This window comes from Balaenoptera physalus, assembly GCF_965194825.1.
Source record: "Balaenoptera physalus genome assembly, chromosome: 4".
NCBI classification, from domain to species: domain Eukaryota; kingdom Metazoa; phylum Chordata; class Mammalia; order Artiodactyla; family Balaenopteridae; genus Balaenoptera; species Balaenoptera physalus.
In genome coordinates this window covers 24,485,526-24,510,831 of record NC_138891.1, presented here as the reverse complement: position 1 = coordinate 24,510,831, position 25,306 = coordinate 24,485,526, and the positions used below count along the sequence as shown (strand labels likewise).

Here is a 25,306-nt window from a genome sequence, read left to right as displayed (position 1 = left end):
GGAAAGAGCCTAGGACTGGAAATGACTTTAGGGAACTGACTTTTGCCCCCACCCCATCCATAAGCATGGGACTATGGCATGAGCGAGAAGCAAACTCCGTGTTTGTTATGCAGCTCGTCTGCCCAATATACAGCCTTAGCCACACCCGCATTTACACGTTGTTACCAATAGCTCTGCCTCCCCCCAACCTCCATTTCAATCTTCCTCCTTTTCTCACTTGCTATATGTTCAGCTCCTTTCCTCTAATTATCAAAACTCTAATAATTTGCTGTCCCCACTTTCTTCCTCACCCATGGACCCTCATTCTCTGGCTCTTACTGCCTTGTATACACCCTCAGCTCCCTGGTCCTCGCCTCCTTCCACTGTGCTTTCCTAGCAAACCCCCACTGGGGTGGAGTCCACCTCCCTGCCTGCAGTCAGTGAATGTGGACACCCAGAACCGTGCTGATTTGCCTCACTTTAAATGAATGACCAAATACTTTACTAGGGCATTTAGTACTGCCAGGAAATCCTCCTACATTTCCATTCCACACTGCTCTTGCCAATTTTTCTTCTCTTCAACTCTCCACTTCTTTCCCTCTCCTCTGTATCAGCTTCTGACGGGCTACCTGTTTCCAATGAGAAAATAGCAACCATCCAAAGAGCAATTCCATGAACTTCTACTATCACACCAGCCAAACTATGCACTCACCCCATCCACTCTTACCTCTTACACAACCTTCCAACAACTGTCTCCTCTTTCCTGCATCATTTTTGTTTTCTTTTAGATTTTTTAAAATGTATGTATACTTTTAAATAGAGCAAAACACACCAATCTTAAGTGCAAGGTTTGATGAATTTTTGCATATGTATATAGCTCTGTTATTACCATTCAAGACAAAGAACACTTCCAGCACTCCTGAAGGCTCCCTCATGCTTCATCCAAGTAAGTACCCCCTCAAGGGTATCTACTATTCTGACCTCTATCACCCTAGATTGATTATGCAAATAAAACTTCATATAAATGGAATATGACAGAATGTACTTCTTTTGTGCCTGACATTTCATTTAACTTTATGCCTGTGAGGTTCACTCACCACAAGTAGCAGTAATTCTTTTTTTTTTATTGCTGTGCAGTATTCCATTGTATGAGTGCACAACAATTTGTTTACCTATTTTATTGATTGTGGCAGATTTAAGATGGCTGTAAATTCTTTGACACTCCTCCCATTGACAGTGGAGTCCCTGTCTCCTTGAATTGGGCTGGCCTGTGACTGCTTTGGCCAATAGAGTATGGTGGAGGTGAGCCTAAGCTGGTTGCAAACCTAGCTTTTAAGAGGTTGGGCAGTTTCTGCTTCTCTCCTCTTGGAGCCCGGAACCGCTATATAAGAAGACTGACTACTCTGAAGGCGCCATGTTGCACAGAAGCCCGAGCTAGCCATGTGAAGAGGCTGAGGGTAGACAAAGAGAGCTTCCTTGCCAATCCCCACACCTTCAAGTCATCCCACTGAGGCCCCAGAGATCACAGAGCAAAGATGTGTGCCTTGTCTGATTTCCTGACCCACAGAACCATAAGATATAATAATACTGATATACTGTTGTGTTAAGCCTCTAAATTTGGGAATTGCTTGTTACACAACAATTATAACCAGAAAACTACTGTTAAATATTTCGGTTGTTTCCAATTTCTGGCTATTAGGAATAAAGTGGCTATGAACATTCTTGTACGTGTCTTTTGGTAAATGTAAGCCCTGTTACTCTTGCATATTGCACCATCGCCAGTTTTTCCCTCTTGCCTGGATCATTCCCATCAATATGCAAGCATGCTGCAATTTCTCCCATCTTAAAAAAAAAAATGTTCTGGACCCCAGCTACTGCCCCGTTTCTTTGCTCCCTTCATAGCAACGCTCCTTGAGTTATCTACCCTTCCTGTCTTCACTGCTCCTCCTCCCTTGCATCCACTCCAGCACCGTTTTTATCTCCTCTACTCCATAGAAATAGCTCTTGTTGATGTCCCAAGGGCCTTCATACTCCCAAGTCCACTGGATATTTCTTGGTCCTTATTCTTACTAGACTTTTTCAACAGCACTGGACACACAAGATCCCTCTCTCCTCATTGCAGCACCTTCTTCGTTTGACATCTAGACTCCACTCTTGGTTGTCCTTTCACTTTTCTAGTCATTCCTCTTTAGCCTTGTCTCATCATGCCAAATCTCTAAAGGTTGACATCTCCCAGAGCAGTGGCCATACTCAATAGATGTTCACACCCAATCTCAAGGCTTTAAATACCATCTATTTGCTGCTGACCTTCAAATATATACCTCCAGCCTGGACCTCTCCCCTGACCCGTAATCAGTTGCCCAATCTGATGACTTCATCTCTTACCTCTCCTCCCCTCACCTTACCATGCTCTAGCTTCACTGGTCTCTTGCTTTCTCAGGAAGTCCCAAGCTCAATTGCACTTAGAGCCTTTGGTTTTGTTGTTTCTGCTGCATGGAATGCTCTTTCCTAGATGTGTGCATGGCTGGCTCGTTATCTTTCAGGACTGAATGAGTGAACAAATGAATGAGTGAATTGTTTGAAAGATATGTTTTATAACTTTAATAGTATTGTTACTAGCATCTTTTATCATTAGCCTATATCTTGACTATAAAGATGAAAAGACTGGCTTCAATCAAGTAACAATTCAGGGGGTTTTTGTCTTCAAGACACCAGAGAGCTAGGTGATGGACATTTTCCTCTGCAGGGTGTTTTGGATCAGAAATAAAAAGACTAGAAAATTTAAATTAGACATCATTAGACCTCACACTCTCTGCCTTCTCATTTATAAAAGGACTGTAACCTGGAATTTTCTACCAGTCTTGCCAAATCATCAACCTAAGACATTGGATCTCATTTGGATACTGCCTATTTGGCAGATATATATATATATATATGTGTGTGTGTGTGTGTGTGTGTGTGTGTGTGTGTAGGTGAAAAGACCACTTGGGGTTCAGCATCAAGTATTTCACTCTATGGTTTGGTATCATCAACTAACCTCCTTATAGTTCCACTAATTCAGGAGGAAGCCCAAGGAAAGAATAAGACCTAAGGGTCAAGCAGCTTTTTCATTAAAAAGTCTGCTTTCCTTACAGGTGAAGACCATCCAGCCTTTAGAGTGCATTCCTTTGTAGCTCCAAAGAAGATGCAAACTTACCAGGCTGCCACCTAGCTAACATGGTAGATTGTGGGTGAGTGGAAGAAACTGACTAGTTTACATGGCTAACTAAAACCAAATTAACAGGGCTTCCCTGGTGGTGCAGTGGTTAAGAACCCACCTGCTCATGCAGGGGACACGGGTTCGAGCCCTGGGCCGGGAAGATCCCACATGCCACAGAGCAACTAAGCCCGCGAGCCACAACTACTGAGCCTGTGTGCCACAACTACTGAAGCCCGCATGCTTAGAGCCCGTACTCTGCAACAAGAGAAAGCACCGCAATGAGAAGCCCGCACACCTCAATGAAGAGTAGCCCCCGCTCGCCGCAACTAGAGAAAGCCAGCGCACAGCAACAAAGACCCAATGCAACCAAAAATAAATAATAAATTAATTAATTAATTTTAAAAAATCATAAAACAAAACAAAACAAATTAACAAGGACAAGATTCAATGCACCATATATCCAGAAACAGTAACTGGATGGGAAAGGACACTGAGATCCTTGCAGGGGTGTTTAGAAGAGAAGATTAAGGTGAGTCATGATGCGGGGAGGGGTGCAGTGCAAACATGTGGAGTGCTCTTATGTGGGAGAACGAGTGAATGTCTGCATCATTCCAGAGTGTCTAGCCCGACTCTCTGCAGGGCTAGATGTTGGATGCAGTCCAACACCAGCATGCTTGCTCTAATGCACAGGCAACTTCTGAACTGTTTTTTTTTTTTTTTTTAAATTCCTTCAGGCCCCAGTTCATTTGACTCATTTTCTATTTGAGGCCTGGAAGCTGGCTCTCAGATCCAACCCTTGGTCCAACCTTTGACCTAGCAACTTCTTCCTTCATCCTGACTGCATTTTCCCCCTAGAAGGCTGCCTCCAGCTGCTTCTGGGTAAATACCTTGCTGGGTTTGCCAGGACTCACCAGTAGGACTTGGACTCAGAAGAGAAACTGGGACCAAGGAATTCAAATCGCAGGGGGTAGGTTTCAGCTCCAGGAAGTGAAGGAGGCTGTCCTTCACCCCGTCACTGGGCATATGCTAGAAGTGACTGGAGGGTCACCTCTCCGAATGGAGCAAAGGGAACTCCTGCACTGTGATGGGGTTGAAGGCCAGCACCTCTTCCAAATCTCACCTCCCAAGGGCCCAAGAACTGACAATACAAAGTGGTCTAGGACTAGCCAAGGATATGACTCTTCATGTTCACGTCCATTTTGTATTCCAGAAGATGGTGAAGGTGTTCCAGATTTAACCATTTTGAGTCTGTTTCTTTAGCTCTAAAAATCGGGAAAATAAAAATACTATACCACAGGGGTTATTGAGAGAATTAAGGATGTTTGTTTTGTAAAACACTTGAAAATATAAATAGGTCTGGAAGGGAATAGACCAAACTGTTGACAGTGGTTACTCCCAAGGAGTGGCCTTGAATAAAAACTTTGAATTCTTTTCAATGAGCATGTATTAACTTTGCAATAAAAAAAGTAAAGATTTTAAAACATTACACATAGTATACACTGATTCTGTAATTACACATGAACCCATAAGCGTGTTTCTACGAAGACGGATATCCTTTCAGTCTTTTTTCCCCTTTGGGATCATACTGCTAACCATCATGTTATAATATGAGTTAACACCACTCCGTGCTTTTACACATTCTTTGATAACATTCCTATAACGATGTCCAGAGATTTACTTAACTGGTTCCTTATTGTGTCTGTCTGGGTTGGCTCCAGTTTTTCCATATTATAAACAATATTGTGATGAATATTCTTGTGTCTATTTCTGATTATTCCCTTAGGATGGCTTCCTAGAAGTAGAATTGCTGGGTCAAAGGGAAAGCTTGTTTTCCAGGTTTCTGATTCTTGTTACCAAAAAGCCCTCCAGAAAAATGGTACCAATTATGTTTCTGCCAGCGGTGTATTGTCGAAAAAAATTGAAGTCCAACGTACTGAAACAATGAAAATGCAAAATAAATGACAGCAGCTGGATGGTTTCTCTGCCAGATGACCCAGGAAACTTGGAGTTGAGGAGGGAGATTCGTGGGCTGGTTCAGGCCCTGAAGGGAAGTCTTATTTTACTAGAACCTTGTCATTTGTAAACTGCTTTAAGCTTCCATGTTTCATTTCCCCAGTAAGAAGCCCACTGGGTCAGATACACCCCCCTCCACTGCGGTACCTCTTGGCGTGAGCAGGGTGGGAGACACTCCCTCTAGCTCACCCAGGCCCACCTTCTAGGAGCCAAGCTGATAGCGTGAACTGGTAACCCAGCCAGCCTGGCCAGCTTCCTGCATGGCCTGCAGCTAGAATGAGCCTCTTTGCTGCCGGCCTCGCTGTCCTTCGCCCCCAGATTATCTGAAAACTGGCTGTGGATCAGGTCCTGCAAAGGAGCAGAAGCCCAGCCCTTTCCCCTCCCCTTGTGCAGAAGTGGATCCACCCCCCCTCCCCCAACCCCCAACCCTGCTTGAGGTTTTTAATGAACCTGGGCCCGGCCTCACCAGCAGTACTGACAAGGTCAACACTTTCTCTCCTATTCCCCACCACCACCCCAAGACCTAGAGGAAATGAATAACAATTCTTTTCATGCTTTCAAGTATTTGTTGTTGTTGTTGCTATGGTTATCAGGAGTCAAATCTGAAGCAGAAAGGAAGGGAGGCCTCTGGAAAGTCTTTGACCTCTTATTTCTTCAATAGCTTTTGGTTCCCAGCTTGTACTGTAATGTTTTGCCATTTCCAGGCTAAACAGCAGATGATGTGGTAGGGGGTGGCGTGGTGTGTGTTGGGGAGAAAGCATCACTTCTGGACAGTAGAGACATAGAAAGCACCTGTGGATTAGTGAAAAAGACCACTGGACTCAATATCCTAGGCGTCTTCACACTGTTCTTCATTATAGCCCCAAAGTGGAAGAATCAATCCCCATGTCTATCCATAGCAGGTAAGTAAATTGTGGTATAGTCATGCAACAGAATACTATACAGCCATGAAAAAGAACAAATCCCATTTACACAGAACATGGGTGGCTCTCACAAACATGATGTTGGGTAAAAGAAGCCTGACCCAGCCTGACTCTGGGTATCATATGACCCCATTTATACAAAGTTCAATAAGAGGCAAGATGTAACTACAGTAAGTCCCCTATATACAAATGAGTTCCATTCTGAGTACACATTCATAAGTCCAGTTTGTTCGTAAGTCCAACAAAGTTAGCCGAGGTATCCAACTAACACAATCGGCTGTGTACTTTAATAGGTTTATAATACTTTTCATGCAAGTAATACATAAAAAACAAACACAAAAAATAAAGAAAACAATTTTAATCGTACAGTACAGTACCGTGAAAAGTGCAGTAGTACAGTACAACAGCTGGCATACAGGGGCTGGCATCGAATGAACAGGCAAGAAGAGTTACTGACTGGAGGAGGGAGATGGTAGAGCTGAAGGAAGGTCAGTGATTGGAGACAGAGGGCAAGCTGCAATTTCACTCACACCTGACTTTGATGGCACAGATTCTGGTTCCTTGCTGGATTCAATTCTATCTACCCTCTTGAAAAAACAATCCAGTGATGTCTGGCTAGTAGCTCTTTTTTTTCGTCATAGATGACATAGTAGCACTGAATTGCATTTTGAACAGCTGCTGCAACCTTTGTGTACAGTTCTACATTCGGGTCCTGTGCCTCAAAAACTAACAGTGCCTCCTCAAATAAAGAAAATCCCCTTGCCGTTTCCTGCTTTGTGAATCTCTTCAGTTCTTCAGTTGCTTCTTCCTCTTGTCTCTCTTGGCGCTTCTTAGCAGTACCAGCTTACATCACCACTGCTTTTACCCTTGCTTCTGGACATCCTGAGCTTGAAATAAAGATATTGTACTACTATGCTCTATACAGTACTATACAGTAAAGTACACAAAAGCACAACCACTTGTAGAGGATGCATGCATGTGACAATGTTTTCCAGACAGGTGAACTAACTTATGTGATTGGACATGGGAACGCACGTTCGCATCTTTGAAAGATCGCAGCTTGAAGGTTCGTGTGAAGAGGACTTACTGTATAGTGTTTAGGAATGCCTATTGGGTAATACACTATTAAGAAAAGCAAACAGGACTTCCCTGGTGGTGCAGTGGTTGAGAATCTGCCTGCCAATGCAGGGGACACGGGTTCGAGCCCTGGTCTGGGAAGATCCCACATGCCGCGGAGCAACTAGGCCCGTGAGCCACAATTACTGAGCCTGCGTGTCTGGAGCCTGTGCTCCACAACAAGAGAGGCTGCGATAGTGAGAGGCCCGCGCACCGCGATGAAGAGTGGCCCCCACTCGCCGCAACTAGAGAAAGCCCTCGCACAGAAACGAAGACCCAGGACAGCTATAAATAAATAAATAAATAAATAAATAATTTTTTAAAAAAAAGAAAGAAAAAGTCAAAAAAATGATGCCAGATCATTTGTCTTATTAAAAAAAAAAAAGAAAAGCAAACAAGTGATTTCCATAAAAGTCCAGGTAGTAGTTACCTCTGGTAGAAGAGACGGTGATTGGGAGGGGGCATGATGGGGCTTCTGGTTGCTGGTGATGAGCTATTTCTTTTTTTTTAAATTGAGGTGTAGTTGATGTACAATATTATATAAGTTTCAGGTGTACAACATAGTGATTCACAATTTTTTAAAAAAATATTTATTTATTTGGCTGTGCCAGGTCTTAGTTGCAGTACGCGGGATCTTGGTTGTGGCCTGCAGGATCTTTAGTTGTGGCATGTGGGATCTAGTTCCTTGACCAGGGATCAAACCCGGGCCCCCTGCATTGGGAACGTGGAGTCTTAGCCACTGGACCACCAGGGAAGTCCCGTGATTCACAATTTTTAAAGGTTATATTCCATTTATAGTTATTATAAAATATTGTCTATATTCTCCATGTTGCACAATATATCCTTATAGCTTATTTATGGTGATGAGCTATTTCTTGACCTGGGAGATAGTTGTATGGATTTTTACTTTATCATAATTCTTCAAGCTTGCATTCTATGTTTTGTCCATTTTTAGGCATGTCTGTTGTTTTTCACAACTTGAAAAGTGTGTCTGTGTGTTTTTGTGTCTGTGTATGTTTAGAAAGATTAAGAGTCACTATTTTCCAGAGTCAGTCACTAGCTGATGCAAACGTTCTATGTCTGTGATGTATTTCGAGGACCACTCTGAGGCCACACATGTTAGACCACCCTGGTGAAGGACAATTAGGACTGTGTGACAGGGCAGAAAAAGAAGGAGAGCAACCCAACCACTGAGTCACAAAGCTGTTGACATACTTACCTATTTTACCTTCTCAAAGACTAGAGCAGTGGGAATCACAAAAGAATCATTCCTGTTTAAAACGTGGAGCATAATCTACTAGAAAGAAATGGAGTCAAATAGCCCGGAGTCAAAACTTGTCCAAGCCTGAGAGCTCTGTAAGACACAGCAGAATAATCCCTTCTTCTAGGGCTTTGGAGAGGAATAAGCGAGCTAATCGGTAAAGCGCCTGAAACATGTAGATAATAAATGGTAGATATAGTATCCTCATTTTACTCAAGAAGACACAGAGCCCGGGTCTGGCTGGGACTTGCCCAAGGTCACCCAGCTAGCAAGGGGAGGACTAGAGAGTCAAGCCTGGGCATTTCCCTTTTGGAGCTCAGGGCGCCACCTCCCCACAAGCTGTGTTGTAATAGAAGTTTCCTCTGGGAGCTCAGGGGAGGCAGTGGGTACACGGCTGGGTGGGAAGGCTTGTCACAGAGGATGTGACTTTTGAGCTAATCCTTGAAGAAGATGAGGGATATGTTAGGCAGAAGAGAGAGCACAGACCAGCCTAGGAGGTGTGAAAATTTGCAGAATCACAGGGGAATGGTTGGTGAACGATTAAGTCACTGAACTATACTAAGCATCAAGTTCCACACGCATGGGGCTGAAAGTAAGAAAAGCTGCCTTGCTTTTTTCAAAGTGTTATTCCAAGGATGGAAGGAAGGTGTATTTGAAAGTTCTTTATAAATTGTTCAGCATTACACACACGTAAGACCGTGTGTGTGTGTGTGTGTGTGTGTGTGTGTGTGTGTGTGTGTGCACATGTATCCCAGGGAAAATTTAATACTTGGCTCCTGTCTGTGGGTAAAAGAAGGAATCATGACCTTTCCTTTTGTCCTATAGAGACCACTCCCAAGCCTGGGGCACAGAGGACTAAAGGAAAATTCCTGGAAGTTACTTAGCACAACCATTAAGCCTAGAGTATATGTATATACTGTTAGGCCAAACGTTGGTTTATTGTTAATAAGAGTTTATTGTTAATAAGCATGGAATTGTTAACACAAACTCTAGGATGACTAGTATCTGCTGGTAGCAAATTTCAGGGGGCAAGGATGAGCCCATCTTCTGGGAAAACTCTATGAACAAAGGACTGGCTTCATTAACAAAATCATTCACATTCTCCTGGCATCTTGTGCCCCTCTGAAAGTGTTAATAGCTAACACTTCTTCTGTGCTTACCATGTGTCGACACTTTTATAAGTACTTTATATGATTTCCTACTATTAAATTAATAATTATAAAAATATTGTTAATCATCACAACAATCCTGTGAGATATGTTACTTTGCTCACCTCCATTTTACAGATGCAGAGACCTTAGGTAACCTGACCAAGGTCACACAGCTAGTACAAGGTGGAATTTGAACCCAGGCAGGTCTGATCCTAGAGTTCACATGCTTATCCATTTCTCTCTACTATCTTTCAGTCTGGTTAATTTTATCAATGACAGTGACCGTTTACAAGAAGAGACTGATTATTTACTTTATCTTTTTCAAATTCAGCCTAGAATCTCTACACTTCTTAAAGCCAAACTTTCGTCACCAATTTTGAATTCAATGCCACATGTAGAATACAGGTGAGGGTCACCTGTATCTCTGAGAGGTGTTTCTGAATGTTTATTTACTTGTTCATAGCTTTGAGAGTTTCAAAAAACATAAAAATGGCTGACCCACGTTCAAGAACTTTGAGAAATCCTAACGAAACCACCGATGATAAAGGCAACAGGTAGGACTGAATGAAGGTCTGTGATGATGGTGAAGCGGAGAAAAGAGTGAAGACAGAGGAGAGCCTGGGAAAGATGCAGAGCCTGAGAACCATGGGGCTCATCCGAGCTGTCAACAGGCACCATTCCCGGTAACGTGCGATGTTGGAGACAGCATGGTGCACTTTGACGGAAATAATGATGTTTAATTAATATCCATTAAGATATGTCAGCACAGCCCACCAAAACACACGGATAGGGAAAGACAATTTAGTTCGTTTGACCCGGTTACTCTCTATCCTGCTTTCTTAACATCCTTTTTAAAATTACCTTCTGAGCTTCAGCCGGAAGTGGGTGACTTGGCAAGTGGGCTGTATGGCTGACTTTGTGCTGATGCCCTGGAGAAAGGGAAGGGTGTCCAGGCTCTCTGTCCCCCAGCTCCAAGTCCCAGACATCACAGAACCTGTCAACCACGGCTCCTTTCTGCTACAGATGATTAAGACGCACCCTACCTGAGCTGTGCTGCAGGCAGGCTTTGGCACCAGAGACAGAGGATTAACTCAAAGTGAGGTTTTTCCTCCAGCAGAAAAAAAAATTGGCAATTGACAGAAGTAAGGAAACGAGCTGAGAAAAGGCCAGACAAAGAGTAGTGGTTGGATGATTCATAAGGTGGGGTGAGGCAGTGGGTACACGGCAAAAGTATTATTATTATAAGATTGTAATCTTCTGGTGGCTGTCTTGTTCTTTAATGACTAAGTTCTCCTTCAGAATTTGAAGCGTAAGTTAGGTCTGGAAGGGGGAAAAAAGTTGAAGGGAAGGACTTTTGTTATAAGTGGGTCCTTCACCTGTGCCTTCCCTTTCTGTGAGCGCTGTGGCCATGACCTTGTTGCCAGCCTTGCAACCCTGCCCAGGTGATGTAATTCATTAGGTTTTTCCACCTTGGAAGACGCAAGGAGGAAAGAGCTTTTAAAATTCTGCCTTGGTTTGCTCCAAAGAGACCTGGGGATTATTTGCTGGTTACTTGCTTTCCTGGTCCAGTAACAGTTTCCCCTGCTATTGTGAGGGCTTTCATTGTTTTAAGCAAATAATAGTCCAGGAGTGGCCAGGACTTTTTCTTTTTTGACAGGAAGACCCCAGGAAGAGCTGTCAATTAGTAACCATTCACAACATACAATTGCTGCGTGTCTATCATCGTTTCCAGTGCTGCGGAAGAGCTAAAAGTTTGGACATCCAGCTCTAACTGGATTAACGAGGGGGAAATCACAAACATTGTCCCCTCGGGTTCTACCCGGAGAGGGTTTGCTTTGAGAATAGTAGTTTCTGGGACTTCCCTGGCGGTCCAGTGGTTAGAACTTCGCCTTCCAATGCAGGGGGCGGGTTCGATCCCTGGTCGCAGAGCTAAGATCCCACATGCCTCACGGCCAAAAAACCAAAACATAAAACAGAAGCAATACTGTAACAAATTCAATAAAGACTTTAAAAGTGGTCCACATCAAAAAACCCTTAAAAAAAAGAAGGAATAGTAGTTTCTATTATCGATCAGAAAAGAAGTTTAAGAAACATGAAGTTCCATAAAAATCCTTCCATTAGGAGGAAGTGAGCAGTGACAGGCGTGAGGGGAGGTGGAGGTATAGAATAGCAGCGACAAGATTCCGGTCACACGTGTGCTCCTGGAAAACGGGGTGGGGACCAGCCTGGCCTGAAAGGAATTTTATTTATTTATGTATTTATTTATTTATTTATTTATTTATTGGCTGCGTTGGGTCTTCGCTGCTGCGTGCGGGCTTTCTCTAGTTGCGGCGAGCGGGGGCTACTCTTCGTTGAGGTGCGTGGGCTTCTCATTGCGGTGGCTTCTCTTGTGGCGAAGCACAGGCTCTAGGCGCGCAGGCTTCAGTAGTTGCAGCACGTGGGCTCAGTAGTTGTGGCTCGCGGGCTCTACAGCCCAGGCTCCGTAGTTGTGGCACACGGGCTTAATTGCTCCATGGCATGTGGGATCTTCCTGGACCAGTGATCGAACCCGTGTCCCCTGAATTGGCAGGTGGATTCTTAACCAATGAGCCACAAGGGAAGTCCCTGAAAGGAATTATTGGTTCAGTTTCCCTTCCAGGATTAAAAATAAGGGATGTGCTGGTGGTTAAATTGGGGTTTTGGACGTTATTTGCCTGGATTTGAATCCGGGATCTTCAAAGTATTTGCTGTGTGTCCTTTGTCTAGTTACTTCACCTCTTAGTGCCTTCTTTTTTTTTTTTTTCTTCTCTGTCGCTTTAGCTTTTATTTTTAGTGAAGTGGTAAACATCCATAATTTTAAAAAGTCAAATGGTTCTACAAGGTCAATTGTGAAAAACACAGCTCTCTGGTCCCCTTCTCCCTCTATTCCTATTTCCCAAAGATAACCCATTTCATCTATTTTAGCTGCTTCTTTGAGTGTATCCATATTGCTAAATAATTTATTTTTAATAAATCACTTTTGTTCTGATTGAATACCCTGTGTGAAGGATGAAGATTTCGTCCTCTTACTTGCTACTTTAAACCACATGAATACATCCCTCCCCCATCCTCCTGTATATAATTTTTAGTTTGATCTATATTCAGTTTTTAGATTATTGTGACCGACAAGTGACTTCTCAAATGTAAAATGGGGAGGGACCAAATAATGAATCATGAAAAACATGGAGTAAGTGCTCAACAGACGTTAGCTGTTATTATTAGGCTACATCATTGCAATAAGTCTTCTGTAGCACAGAAATTCCAGAAAGTTTTCGATTAACTGTAGGACCTGGGGGCTGAATTTTCTCATCTGTAATATTCGGAAGCTGGATCAGATAAGGTCTGAACTGACCTTAAAGGTCTCAAATTACATTCTTTGCATTTTCCTAATGGAAATACTGAATCATACATCCTAGTAGTACCTGTTCCTGATACATGGCAACCTAGCAACAAGCAGGCTGAGGAGGTAGCTGGCCACCGAGCCTTTGATTCTAATAGTTTTCTATTATCTTATCAGAAGATCACAGCCCATGGTTCATGAGAGTGCAACCCTGGTATAACATTTCTGGAGGTCAATCTGGCAATGTTTATCCAAAGCCTTAACATTATGTATACCCCAAATTCCATTTCTAGGAGTTTATCCTAGGACAAAGATAAATAATAATTAAAGATGTTGCAAGATAGCTACAAGGATGTTCATTACAGGATTATTTATAATAAGGAAAAACTGAAAAAATAGTGATAATCAAAACAGAGGATTGGTTAAATTATGGTGCATCTATGGAATGAAATGCAGTTGTAGAAATGATTAACAAGGAATTTTTTGGCACGGGAAGATGCTTATAACGCATTGTTAAATGGAAAACACATTCTCAAACAATATATATACTGTGACCCCAGAGTGGTTAAAAACCAATATGTATCTCTCCACCACAGTTCACCAAATCCACCAAATATATAACCAGTCCACTAAATGTATCCACCAAAATCTACCAAAATATAAATGGTTTGCTTAAGACAGTGTTTCTTTTTTGTATTTGGTTTTTTACTAATTTTATCCAATGAATATTTTTTTTTCTGAACCTTTAGTTTTTGAAAAATTAAAACATAAACAAAAAATAGAAAAAATTGTGATACCCCCCTCTTCACTATCTACCCATCACTGAATTTCAGTAATTTTTAACCCATGATCAATCTTGCTTCATCTTGTATTACTTTCTAATAGGAAAAAAAATGCTACTTAAAATTTTTTTTCAAGACTCTCACCTTATAAGAGGAATTACTGTTCATTTCACCCCAACTACAGGACAAATAATAAAGAAATTAGCTCAAGATTCATAGTGGTCCAGTGGCATTTTTAATCATATCAGGAGCAAGTAAGAGCAATTCTGCACAGACCTAGGCCGGGTCTTGACCAGGTAACCATACCAGTCAAGAGTAGCTTCTGGTACAAGTACAGAAACCCACGGCTACCAAGTGAAGGTGGGAAGCAACTGGCTCTTGTGATCCCATGGGAGTGGGAGTGGGGGGCAGACAGAGGTAAAGTGTCCCTGGGGATTCAGGGAATTCCCTGGCGGCCCATTGGTTAGTGTCCTAGGACCCTAATGCTCCTCTCATGCCTCTGACCTAAGTCACAGGAGCAGCAGCTCACAGGCTCTCAGCAAATGATAAGGGGAGTCCCACTGCTGTCAGTCACACAACCTCGAGTGGCCTCTGTCTGGTAGGCCTTGGGTCAAGTCACTTCCCTATGACCAGACGGCAGAGAGCCAGGGCCACACTGAGGTCGTTAGAGGTTCTCACTATAATGTTAACAGCAACAGCTTCTCAACATAAAGCACCTGCTCTGTGCCAGGCACTGTCTAAACACCATGTTTAGATACACTCATTTAAGCCTCACAACAACCCTAAGATGTAGGTGCTAGTATTAGCAGCATTACCCTATTTTAGAGATGGGAAAACGAAGGCAAAAAAAAAAAGAAAAAGTCAAGCAACTCATCCAAGGTTGTAGAACTAGTAAGTGACAGAACAGGATTCAAACCCAAGCAGCCTGGCCCTAGGTACAGTGAACCCCTCTGTGATTCCATTGCTTGAGATTCTGAGCACCAAAAGTATTGTGCCTCTGGCCATTTATAATCCAAATCCAAATCACACTAAGTTCTGAAGGAGGGTAAGAAATTTTAAAAATTTTAAAAATGTTTCCTATGACGACTATGATTTTTGCTATTGCATGCTTTTCTCATGCTTCTGGTGCTGGTACCCTAAGTAAATAACGCTTTGTCTGTCACTTGGATAACCGGCCCCAGGGTTTGGAAAGGGATTTCAGGTGGGCAAAGAGTGCACAGATGTAGTTCTACCAGCCAAAGGTGTGTTGGGTGTCCCCTGCCCCCCACAGGGCGTCCTCCAGTCAACTTTGGGGACTCACTTTGAAAGCTTTGGCAGCAACTGTAGGCCTGACAGTCCACTTTCTTTTTTTAAAGGGTGATTCAGGGAACTCCCTGGCAGTCCATTGGTTAGGACTCAGCGCTCTCACTGCTGTGGCCCGGGTTCAATCCCTGGTTGGGGAACTAAGATTCCACAAGCTGTGTGGCGTGGTAAAACAAAAAAAGGGTGATTCAAATGTTCAATGTCTTTATTGGGGTGGTGGTTACACAGTTATATACCTGATACAAAATTCATCAAATTGAACACAATGGTGAAGTTTCAACAATTTTAGATTTATTTTTTACTGAAGTGACATTGGTTTATAACACTATACAAGTTTCACATGTACAACATTATATTTCTACTTCTGGATACCCTGCAGTGTACTCACCACCAAAAATTTAGTTTCCATCTGTCATCACACAGTTGATCCCCTTTACCCATCTCACCCTCCTCTCCACCTCCCGCCCCTTCCCCTCTGGTAACCGCTCCTCTGTTCTCTGCTTCTATGCGTTTGTTTTCTGACAGCCCACTTCTGTAAAAGCATGATGTGCATTCCTCTGGATTTCCATCTTCCTTCTTCTTTCTTTTATTCTTTAAGTGTGTTTGGCAGCAAGTAACCATAATCTTGACTATCAGTGCAAATCTAAGCCTTAAGAGGCCTATTATGTTCTTCAGAAGTCTGAGGGTGGTAGGTTTGACAGCTCAATAGTATCATGAAGAACCCAGGCCCTGAGAATTCCCTGGTGGTCCAGTGGTTAGGCCTCTGTGCTCTCAAGGTCAAGGGTCTGGGGCGAGGCTGAAAAAAAAAAAAAAAAAAGAACCCAGGCCCTTTCCATCTTGCCACTCTGCCTCATGTGTTAGCTGTTATCTTCAAGCTCATACCCTGTGGTCTCAAGATGGCCACCTCAGGGCAAGGCATCATCGTCATCTTCTTACTTAAACATTAAACAAGAAGTGGGCAAAAGGACTTCTTTTTCATGTGGTTCTTTTTATTTAGAACAATGCCCAAAAAATCCATCCAAAAAGCATCTCAACAGGCATCTGTTCACTTCTCATTGGCCAGGAAGAGGTCACATGACCATGCCTAGACCAATTATTGGCAAAAGGGATGCTGGGCTTAGACCAATCAAGATTCGTTCCCTAGGCAAGGGCATGCAGCTTCCCTGAGCAATATTTGGCATCCGTGTGCAATGAAGAAGAAGAGGTGGCTGTTGGGTAGGCTGCCATGTAACCTCTTTCTCCTTCTTCTCATGTCCTTCCTCCCAAAAGGCCTAAAAAAAACCCTGCCCTCCCCTGGGGCAGGGGTCAAGGTCAGGATTGGAGAATAGGGGGCATCCTTTGCTAATTAACACAATTTATAGTTATTCCTTTGCAGAATAATTGACCTCTGTATTTTCCTAATTCTCCTAAAGCCTCTGGAAGTTCTTTAATTCCAAGGCCAGAAAAAATATGTTGTACCTTGTATTAGTTTCCTATGTCTGCTGTAACAAATTACCACAAAGTTGATGACTTAACACAAATTTATTCACTTATAGCTCTGGATTCCAAAAATCCAAAATCTGTTTCACTGGGCTAAAAGTCAAGTTGTTGGCCAGACTGGTTGCTTCTTGAGAATCCAGGGAGAATCCATTTCCTTGCTTTATTCAGTTTCTGGTAGCTTAGTGCCCCTTCCGCCATCTTCAATGTGGGTAATTCCACCAATGGCATCTGCTTCCCTATATCCCACAGCCTTCTCTGACAGACTCTTGCATCCCTCTCAGAAGGAGGGTTGTGATTATTAATGCAGGATAATCTCCGTATCTCAAGATCCTTTTTTTTTTTTTCCACTTTGTCTCCAAGACCTAAAACTGAAAGCCACCAATCAGTCAGTCACGTGGTGCTGGAACTCCTGTAGCACTGGAATGGAACTGACAGCCACAGGCAGACTCGAGATTCTTAAATTAATCACATCTGCAAAGTCCCTTTTGCCATATAAGGTTAACACTGACCAGGAATTAGGACATGAATATCTCTGGGGGCTATTAATCAGCCTACCACCCACCCTAATACCTGATCCTCCAATCTCACAAGTTTCTGAAGGGGGAACTTACTAGGCAGGAGGGAGTTCTAATGTCTTCTGAGTGACGTTCAGCAGCCCAGCAGCTCATAAGTGTGGTCTTGGGGTCTATGGCTTAGGTTTGTGGCAGATGCTTGGGGTGATGTTTGTGCCTGAAGGACAGAACTCCTAGAAGAAGGAAGTCTTTCTTGGGAACCTGTGGGGGACACTTTTAACTCTGTGTGTTTTGTATTTTTGCAGAGGAATGAATCACATTTGCTTTAAGTCAGTGCACATGGAAGAGGTGGCAGATCCCATTAACGTGAAGTAACTTCCATCAAATCACATGTCCACATTAGCTTTGTCACATTTTTAATGAATCCTTATTGTGGAGTGATGATTCCACAGGACATCTTAGGACGTTAAGTAAAGTTTTGTAGTGAACTTACAGACCACTTGGACCGTTTTCCTCTCCCTGCCTTTCTTTCCTTTTGTTCTGGTTTTGGTGGTTGCCTCTCTTTCACGTTCTCTTACGGTCATCTTTCAGATATTGGTAGCCTTGCATCCAGCTTTCCCTGGCATTTCTCAGCTTCTCTGGCTGGTGAGTATCTCCCATGGGCAGTGGCTTGTGACTCTTTAGCTGGTTTCTCCCCTGCAGCCTTGCCCACCCCCTGCAAACAGAAGCAAGTCTTGGGGCAGAACTTGTGGGGTCCCGGGCAGAGTCATAACTTAACCAGACACAGTATGTTCCAGGGACAAGTCAGTGAAAAGTTGGTAATGCTTAACAACCCTCTCTCTAGAAAAAAACAAACCTGATTTGTAGGATTTGCCAATTTTCGTGATGCAGATACACCCACTGCTTTCCAATCCAAGCTACTGAGGTCACCTAGACTGTGGAGTTGGGGAGAGGTGCACACACCGCGGGGCCAGTGCAGACACGTCCTCATGACACAATATTTCAATAGTCCGCCTCTTCCGAAACAGGGAAGAATTAGTCAAACACATTCTCTCTGGAATTTTTTCTAAAGGAAAGCTTCCACGCTCTCACATTCTCCCCGAGTTAGTCTTTGGTGCAAGGGTATGATTAGAAGTAAGCTTTGATGTGGAATTGCACTTTGCTTTTAGTCTTTCCCACTGCCCCTCCTTCTTCCTTGTGTCAAGGGATGCTGGCTTACAGTCACTTTTACTGGCAAGATGGTCACCATGCCAGGGAGGAAAAGGGCTAAATATAGGCGATCCAGCTCCTGTGTGTCTCATGTGTTGCACACAAGAAAATTCCAACTTAATGTAGCCTCTGAGGTGAATTAGCTGAGTTATCTTTTCATAAAAGAAAGGGGGGTGGGTGGGAGATGTGAGCAGATAGAGTACGTCATTTAAGTGCTAAGAATCCGGAATCCAGTTAATGGTTTTGGCCCTCTTCTTAAATTCCTGTTCCAAAATGGAACGGATTTATTTCTCTTCCTTTCTGCAGCCCTGCACACAATGGGGTAGGGCACAGTGAGTGACAAAGTGACCCAAAATGCACTGTAGGAGGGAGAGGCAAGGTGGCCAGAGAGTCTACAAACTGCATGTGAGTCTTAAGTGACTTAGAATTGATCAAGCACTCAACTGTGACAGGAAATGCCGACATTGTCATAAAGTAATCATAATCATGAAAACTCCACATGTCTGGGCCAAGCTCTGCCCTGCGGTATGTGCTGTGCTATTTTACGGGCCTAGCCCAGAATACAACGAGGCAGAGGCGAGGGCCGGAGGGCACCCCACTCCCTGGGAAGCGAGGCGCAGACAAGGGCATCCGAATGTTTGTTTGGTTGAGCTGCTGTTTCACTATTGTTTGCCTCGTTACCAGTTATGACACGTGCCAGGGCAGGCTTTGCCCCCTTCATTCCACTGGCATTTGTTAAAACAACATTCACCAAGATCTGATCTGGATGTGTCTTTTGGCCTGCCTGTAACTTTCCACTTTCAGGGAGATGTAACAAGGAGTTTACAAGTCTTGATTTCACAGCTTTTTAAGGACAAGGATTTTAAAGCATAAACCTGGGAGAAATTTTATTATTTATTTATTTTTTGGCCATGCCGCGCAGCATGTGGGATCTTAGTTCCCCGACCACGGATTGAACCCGTGCCCCCTGCAGTGGAAGCTCGGAGTCCTAACCACTGGACCACCAGAGAAGTCCCTGGGAGAAATTTTTTAAAGAGGAAAGGAAGAAGGGAAACTGAATTTCAGTTCTTAACTACCTACCCCCTGGGCATTGTGCTTCCGAGTCCTTGGCATCAACTAAAGGATGATAAGAGAAGGAGGAAAAATGACTGATCGTGGGACTTTCCTGATGGCACAGTGGTTAAGAATCCACCTGCCAATGCAAGAGACGCGGGTTCCATCCCTTGTCCGGGAAGATCCCACATGCCACGGAGCAACTAAGCCCATGCGCCACAACTACTGAGCCCACGCACCATGACTACTGAAGCCCGCACGCCTAGAGCCCGTGCTCTGCAAGAGAAGCCACCACAATGAGAAGCCTGCGCACTGCAACGAAGACCCAACGCAGCCAAAAATAAATAAAATTTAAAAAATATATCGATCGATATTGCCTAACAGAGATCCAGCCAAAAGGGGACACGTTCTGGACGTGCGTGGTCTGTCTTGGGTGGTATTCCCGTCTCCTACAGCAAGGCCTAGCATATGGTAAGGCCGCAATTAGAATTTGTTGTATGAATGAATGTAGATGATTGTGAAGATGCAGAAAAATTAAGAAATGTAGCTTTGAAAGGATTTTGTTAAGTATCTACACCTGAGCTGTCTAGGCCACAGGCCCAGAGTTAGGGTGAGTGGAATGAAAGGTCTAAGGTACAGAACTGAAGGAGGCACTCACTTCCAGTTTTATGCAAGTTTCAAGGCTGCACTTACTGGCATGATCCTGAGAGTGAGTGCCATCTTACATGTCCTAAATATTGTGCCCTGCTGCCTCACTCACCTCACTCCTACCCCCGCACTGATAGTCCAATTAGAACTGACAAAATGTATTTTAAAAAATTATTTCCCCTTTGGGCTTGGTCCACTAACTCTGCTCTGAAACACAGGGGATGTTTTAGGGAATAGGAACAGAGGCTGTTCTTACCTAGGAAACCAGTGACCACACAGCCAAGAGCTGTCAGGTAGACCTGGGTTTACTCAGCACTTACTGTGTACTTGGATAAGTCCGTTAACCTCTGGAGCTTTCCTTCTTCGTCCATAAAATGCAGATAAGAATACCCACTTCACAGGACGATTGTGAGCATTGGGATAATATACAAAAACTGCCAAGTGCAGCACCCGGCACATAGTAAGTGCTCAATAAACGGGAGTCTTTACTGTGTTAGTATTAGTGGTGATGCTGGCGATGCCACTTAGCCAACTCTTTAGGTGAAATAGAGCACACATACGCACTTGTCGAAAAAAACTCACAGCAGCTGTGTAGGAGGACAGAGCCGACATGTTTAGGCAAGCCAGGCAGAGCTCTGACTGTGTGCCAGGTGCTGTACTGGGAGTTTTCCTGCATTTTCTTTAATCCCAGCCACTGATTATTCTTAGTTGATTATGTAAACATACTCGTGGACAAGAGATATGTTTTTAGTATAAGCATATCCCATGCAACATTTGGGACATACTTACATCAGAAAAAAAATTAATTAGTTGTTTTCTGCAATTCAAATTTAACAGGACATCATACATTTGAACTGGTAAACCTCGGAGGGGAGTCATTAGTCCAGGGACTCTGAAATGTTGCCTGCTGCTGGGTGTGACTCTGGAATGCACGTTTGCACTGATGGCCTCAGGCTCAGCACCCTGCCCTAATAGCAGGTGGACTTCTGAAGCTGTCTTCGGTTCTTGTGGCTCCTGGCTCTCTCCTCCCTGCCTCTTCTCTGATAGCTTCCCCTGCTGTACGCAGGAGCTGTGGGCACGGCAGGAATGTGTGTGACAGCTGGCCATGCAGACAGGAGAGGCAGGGTGAGGAGAATAGGTTTAAAAATATAGACTAGTCAGCTGGCCCCATGCACCTCAACCAAACTCCCTGGGAAATGCTAGTGGCTTTCTGGGCTCACCACCGCTCCCACCAGCCCTCTGTTTAGGGGCTCTGCTCTCTGCTGTGTGTTTCATAAGAGAACAAAAAGAGAGAGGGCTCTTGCTGAGAACTTTTGCTTATGGAAGCAGAATTGTAAAAATGTGCCCCAGGTTCCATGATGGCATTGTGACATTCTGCCTTGTGCTAATGGATAATTCTCAAAAAAAAAAAAAAAAAAAGGGTAAAATCATGACTGTCATACAGAAATAAAAATGAAAACATGTTAAAGATTTTATTTAACTCTTTAAGGAGGAAACTGGCGTTTCAACCAGTTCAGAGAAGCAATAAGACCCACAGATTTATATGGGGTAAAGGAATGTTGAAACGAATGAGCAAATGGACATAAAATTGGCTTAAGGGGTGTCATAGGCTGAATTGTGTCTCCCCAAATTCATGTGTTAAAGTCCTAACCCTCAGGTACCTCAGACTATGACTGTATTTGCAGATAAGGTTTTTAAAGAGGTAATCAAGTTAAAATGAGGTCATTAGGGTGGGCCTTAATCCAATATGACTGTTGTCCTTATAAGGAGAAGAAATTAGGACACAGACCCACACAGAAGGAGAACCATGAGACAGAAGGTGGCCATCTAGAAGTCAAGCAAGACAGAGACCTCTTAAGAAACCAATCCCCATGACACCTTGAGCTTAGACTTCCAGCCTCCAGAACTGAGATAAACTTCGGTTGTGTAAACCACCCAGTACTTTGTTATCATAGCCCTAACAAACTAATTCAGTGGGGAAGGGTTATTTGAACATCTATAGACAAGAATTAATTTACGTCCCAATTAGTTATCTAAAATTTACAGAGTTGTGAAATAGCTCTGTTAGAATCAGATAACCCAGCCAGTTTAATAATGAGACTTATTTACAACTACAATCAGTAAACTACAGCTTGTGGGTCAAATCCAGCTCCACCACCTGTTTTTGTAAATAAAGCTTTATTGGCACACAGACAGAGTCGGTCCTTTCCCTTGTCTGTGGCTGCTTTCCCACTACAAAGGCAGAGTTAAGTAGTTGTCATCTGCAAAGTCTAAAATATTTACTATCTGGTCTTTTACAGAAAAAGTTTGTAGATCTTCCTCTAGAAAATGCATCATTTCCCACTGAAGCACGGTTTCCCTACAGTCGGAATGCCCTTCAAGGTCATCCAGTCCAGTGGGTTCCAGATTTTGAAATCTCATGCATCAGTAAAATTTCAAAAAAATACTTGAGGGATAGTCACTGGTCTTCAATTTTTACTTCTGTCAAATATCAACTACTTCATAAAAGAAGACATTTCAGCTACGTCATAAAATAAGAGAATAGCACCTGATTCACTGCATTGTCCTTTCTTTTTTTTCTTTGAGGTTTGGTAAAAACTTTGCCACCAACTAGCCACAGTTCATGGTCTGGATTGTGGGACCACTAATCTGGCTCAACCTTAGGCACCAACTGCTGGCTCTGTCCAGGGAGACTCTGTTGGCTCAGGAAGTCCTGGACTTACTCCTGGTACCCAGGCTAGTTCATGTCTTTCGGCCAGGAAGGAGGTCCTCAGGGTCTGGTTATTGCCAGAGCCAGCCTGGGCACACACCCAGCTCCAATTATGACAGGGCCTGCCTTGCTTTAAAAAATATACCTTTTCTTGATTTTTAAAAGAAAGATATGTTCAGTGCAGAAAACTTAGGAAAAAATGGAAAGAACAAAACTCATCTCTACCCAGAGAGATCTAAAGGTTTAATGATACACAGGGTGAACAAAAGTGCTTTCCAACCTAAAAAGTTTAAAGGGGCAAAACCCATCATATCTCCCCAAACTAAAATGAGGTCTGGCACATGGCAGGCACCAATATTTATTGAAAGAATAATTAAACCTAAACGACTGCAATTATTTTTCCCAGATGATGCAAGAAAATTCAGTCTTTTTACTTTTTTGATGATCAAAATGGCTAATATGGTAAATCTTCCAGGCTGGCCTCCCCACCACCAAAAAAATCTTGTATCTCTTATTTTTCTTCTTAAGGCTTATAACTGCCAAGAACAATCATTTAAGAAGCGAGTATTATATATTTTCACTATTTTCATCATGTTTTACTGTCCAAAGATGAACATCAGTTAAACTGCCCTAATGATAAACACAATATAATAATAATGATCTTTAAAAATCGAGGTAGTATTCTCTCTGATTTCTTTTTCTTTCTCTCCTTTTTTTTTTTTTTTGGCTGCACCTCGCAGCTTGTGGGATCACAGTTCCCCGACCAGGGATTTAACCCAGGCCGCTGCAGTGCCCAGTGAAAGTGCACTGGGTGAAAGTGAAAGTGAAAGTGCACAGAGGTTAGTCCTAACTGCTGGACTTCCAGGGAATTCCCTCAATGATTTCAAATGAGCAATTCCTAAGAAGCAAAGTTTAAATTACTCAATTATTTCACATTCATGCCTGGTCACCTAAATGAGAAACATCTTGAATTTGATATTCAAAGTAAACAATTGAGAATACTTTTTAACTCTTTGTGGCTTACAGTCCTAAAATCAGGGACTTCCCTGGCGGTCCAGTGGTTAGGACTCTGCTTCCACTGCAGGGGGCATAGGTTCAATCCCTGGTGGGGGAATTAAGATTTAGCATGCCTCGCGGTGTGGCCGAAAAAAGAAAAGAAGGAGGGAGTGCTTTGCAAGGCACTTCTAAGCCCCTTCAAGTGGTTTATTAATTCCATCTCCCCCTTTAAGAAACAAACATTTCAAACAATCCCTGACAAACTAGAAGAATAAAAATGACTTCTCCTTGGTTCTTCTTTGTCTGAATAGTTCACTCATATATGTCTGTGTTTCCCCTGATGTTTCATTTTGTTTATATATAAAATTTTTCTCTAAAAACATAAGCTTATTTTAACTTTAAAAATAAGCAAGTATCATCCCTTTTCAAAAATCACTTCTTTTCTTTGATAAAACATCTGGTTGCATCTTATTTCAGTCTTGAATCCCACCCAAAATCTGAGCCAATCCCTTTGCACTGGCTTATTTCTCTCCATCTGTAACATTTAATCTCCATGCTGAGGTCTGTCCCTTACCTGCCCTGCCCTTGTGAGCCTCCTGTACTCTGACTTGGCCCAGGTGGATTCCCACCTGGCATATGATGGGCAGGAGACCTGGGATGGGCCCCCATGTCTCCACTTATTCCAATTAGATTTTTCTTTCATTGTGTGTAAAAAATTTCCTTCTCAACCACTCCCTAGGAACCAGCTCTCTTGCTTCTCTCACCTCCTCTGGAACTTTTCATGAAGGTTCAGGTCTTAATAGTTTGTCCTTGCAGGGTAAGAGAGTGTCATGGACATATATACACTACCAAATGTAAAATAGATAACTAGTGGGAAGCAGCCGCATAGCACAGGGAGATCAGCTCGGTGCTTTGTGACCACCTAGAGGGATGGGATGGGGAGGGTGGGAGGGAGGGAGATGCAAGAGGGAAGAGAAATGGGAACATATTGTATATGTATAACTGATTCACTTTGTTATAAAGCAGAAGCTAACACACCATTGTAAGGCAATTATACTTCAATAAAGATGTTAAAAAAAAAAAAAAAAAAGAACCAAATTGCAAATCAACTTCAAAAAAATCACGTTTGTTTAGATGATAAGACATACAAACTTTAAAGTAATAAACACAATGCAATCTTCAGAATATCACCTGGAAATAACAAAGACACAGACAAAATGGGAGAAGTTAAACATTATGAAAAGAAAAAAGAAAGTCATATTTATAGGACCCAAACTTATAAATACCACATCAAAGAGATGAATGTCAATTTGGAAAAATAAAACAGAAATCAAGGAAAAAAAAAAAAAAAAGTTTGTCCTTGGACCAGGAATCATTAGACCTGCTGCTACTTACTGACCATGGTCTTCAATTTAGTATGCCCTTACTATATGCAAGTCAAGCACTATGTGCTTCCTATACATTATTTCTAGCCTTCGCAACAACCTGTAGAGCTGTGTGACCTTGGACAAGCTACAAAACATCTATGGGCATCAGTTTCCTCTTTTAAAATGTGAATAATAACACCCACAGGAGTCTGCGTGCTACACTACACCACAGGGCCTTTCTTAGATGG

The 25,306-nt window shown here is 42.9% G+C and overlaps 1 long non-coding RNA gene across 2 annotated transcripts; it reads right to left on the bottom strand.

The window, feature by feature from the left end:
• Positions 1-6,457: 6,457 nt before the first annotated feature.
• LOC309660548 lies at positions 6,458-11,911 on the bottom strand. Of its 2 annotated transcripts, none has more exons than XR_014263450.1 (2): positions 10,504-11,911; positions 6,458-7,001 (listed from the first exon to the last, which is right to left on the bottom strand). It is a non-coding gene; the product is annotated as an uncharacterized lncRNA (long non-coding RNA). The 2 variants fall into 2 exon arrangements; XR_014263451.1 differs by having other exon boundaries at positions 6,458-6,996.
• Between the last annotated feature and the right edge of the window lie 13,395 nt (positions 11,912-25,306).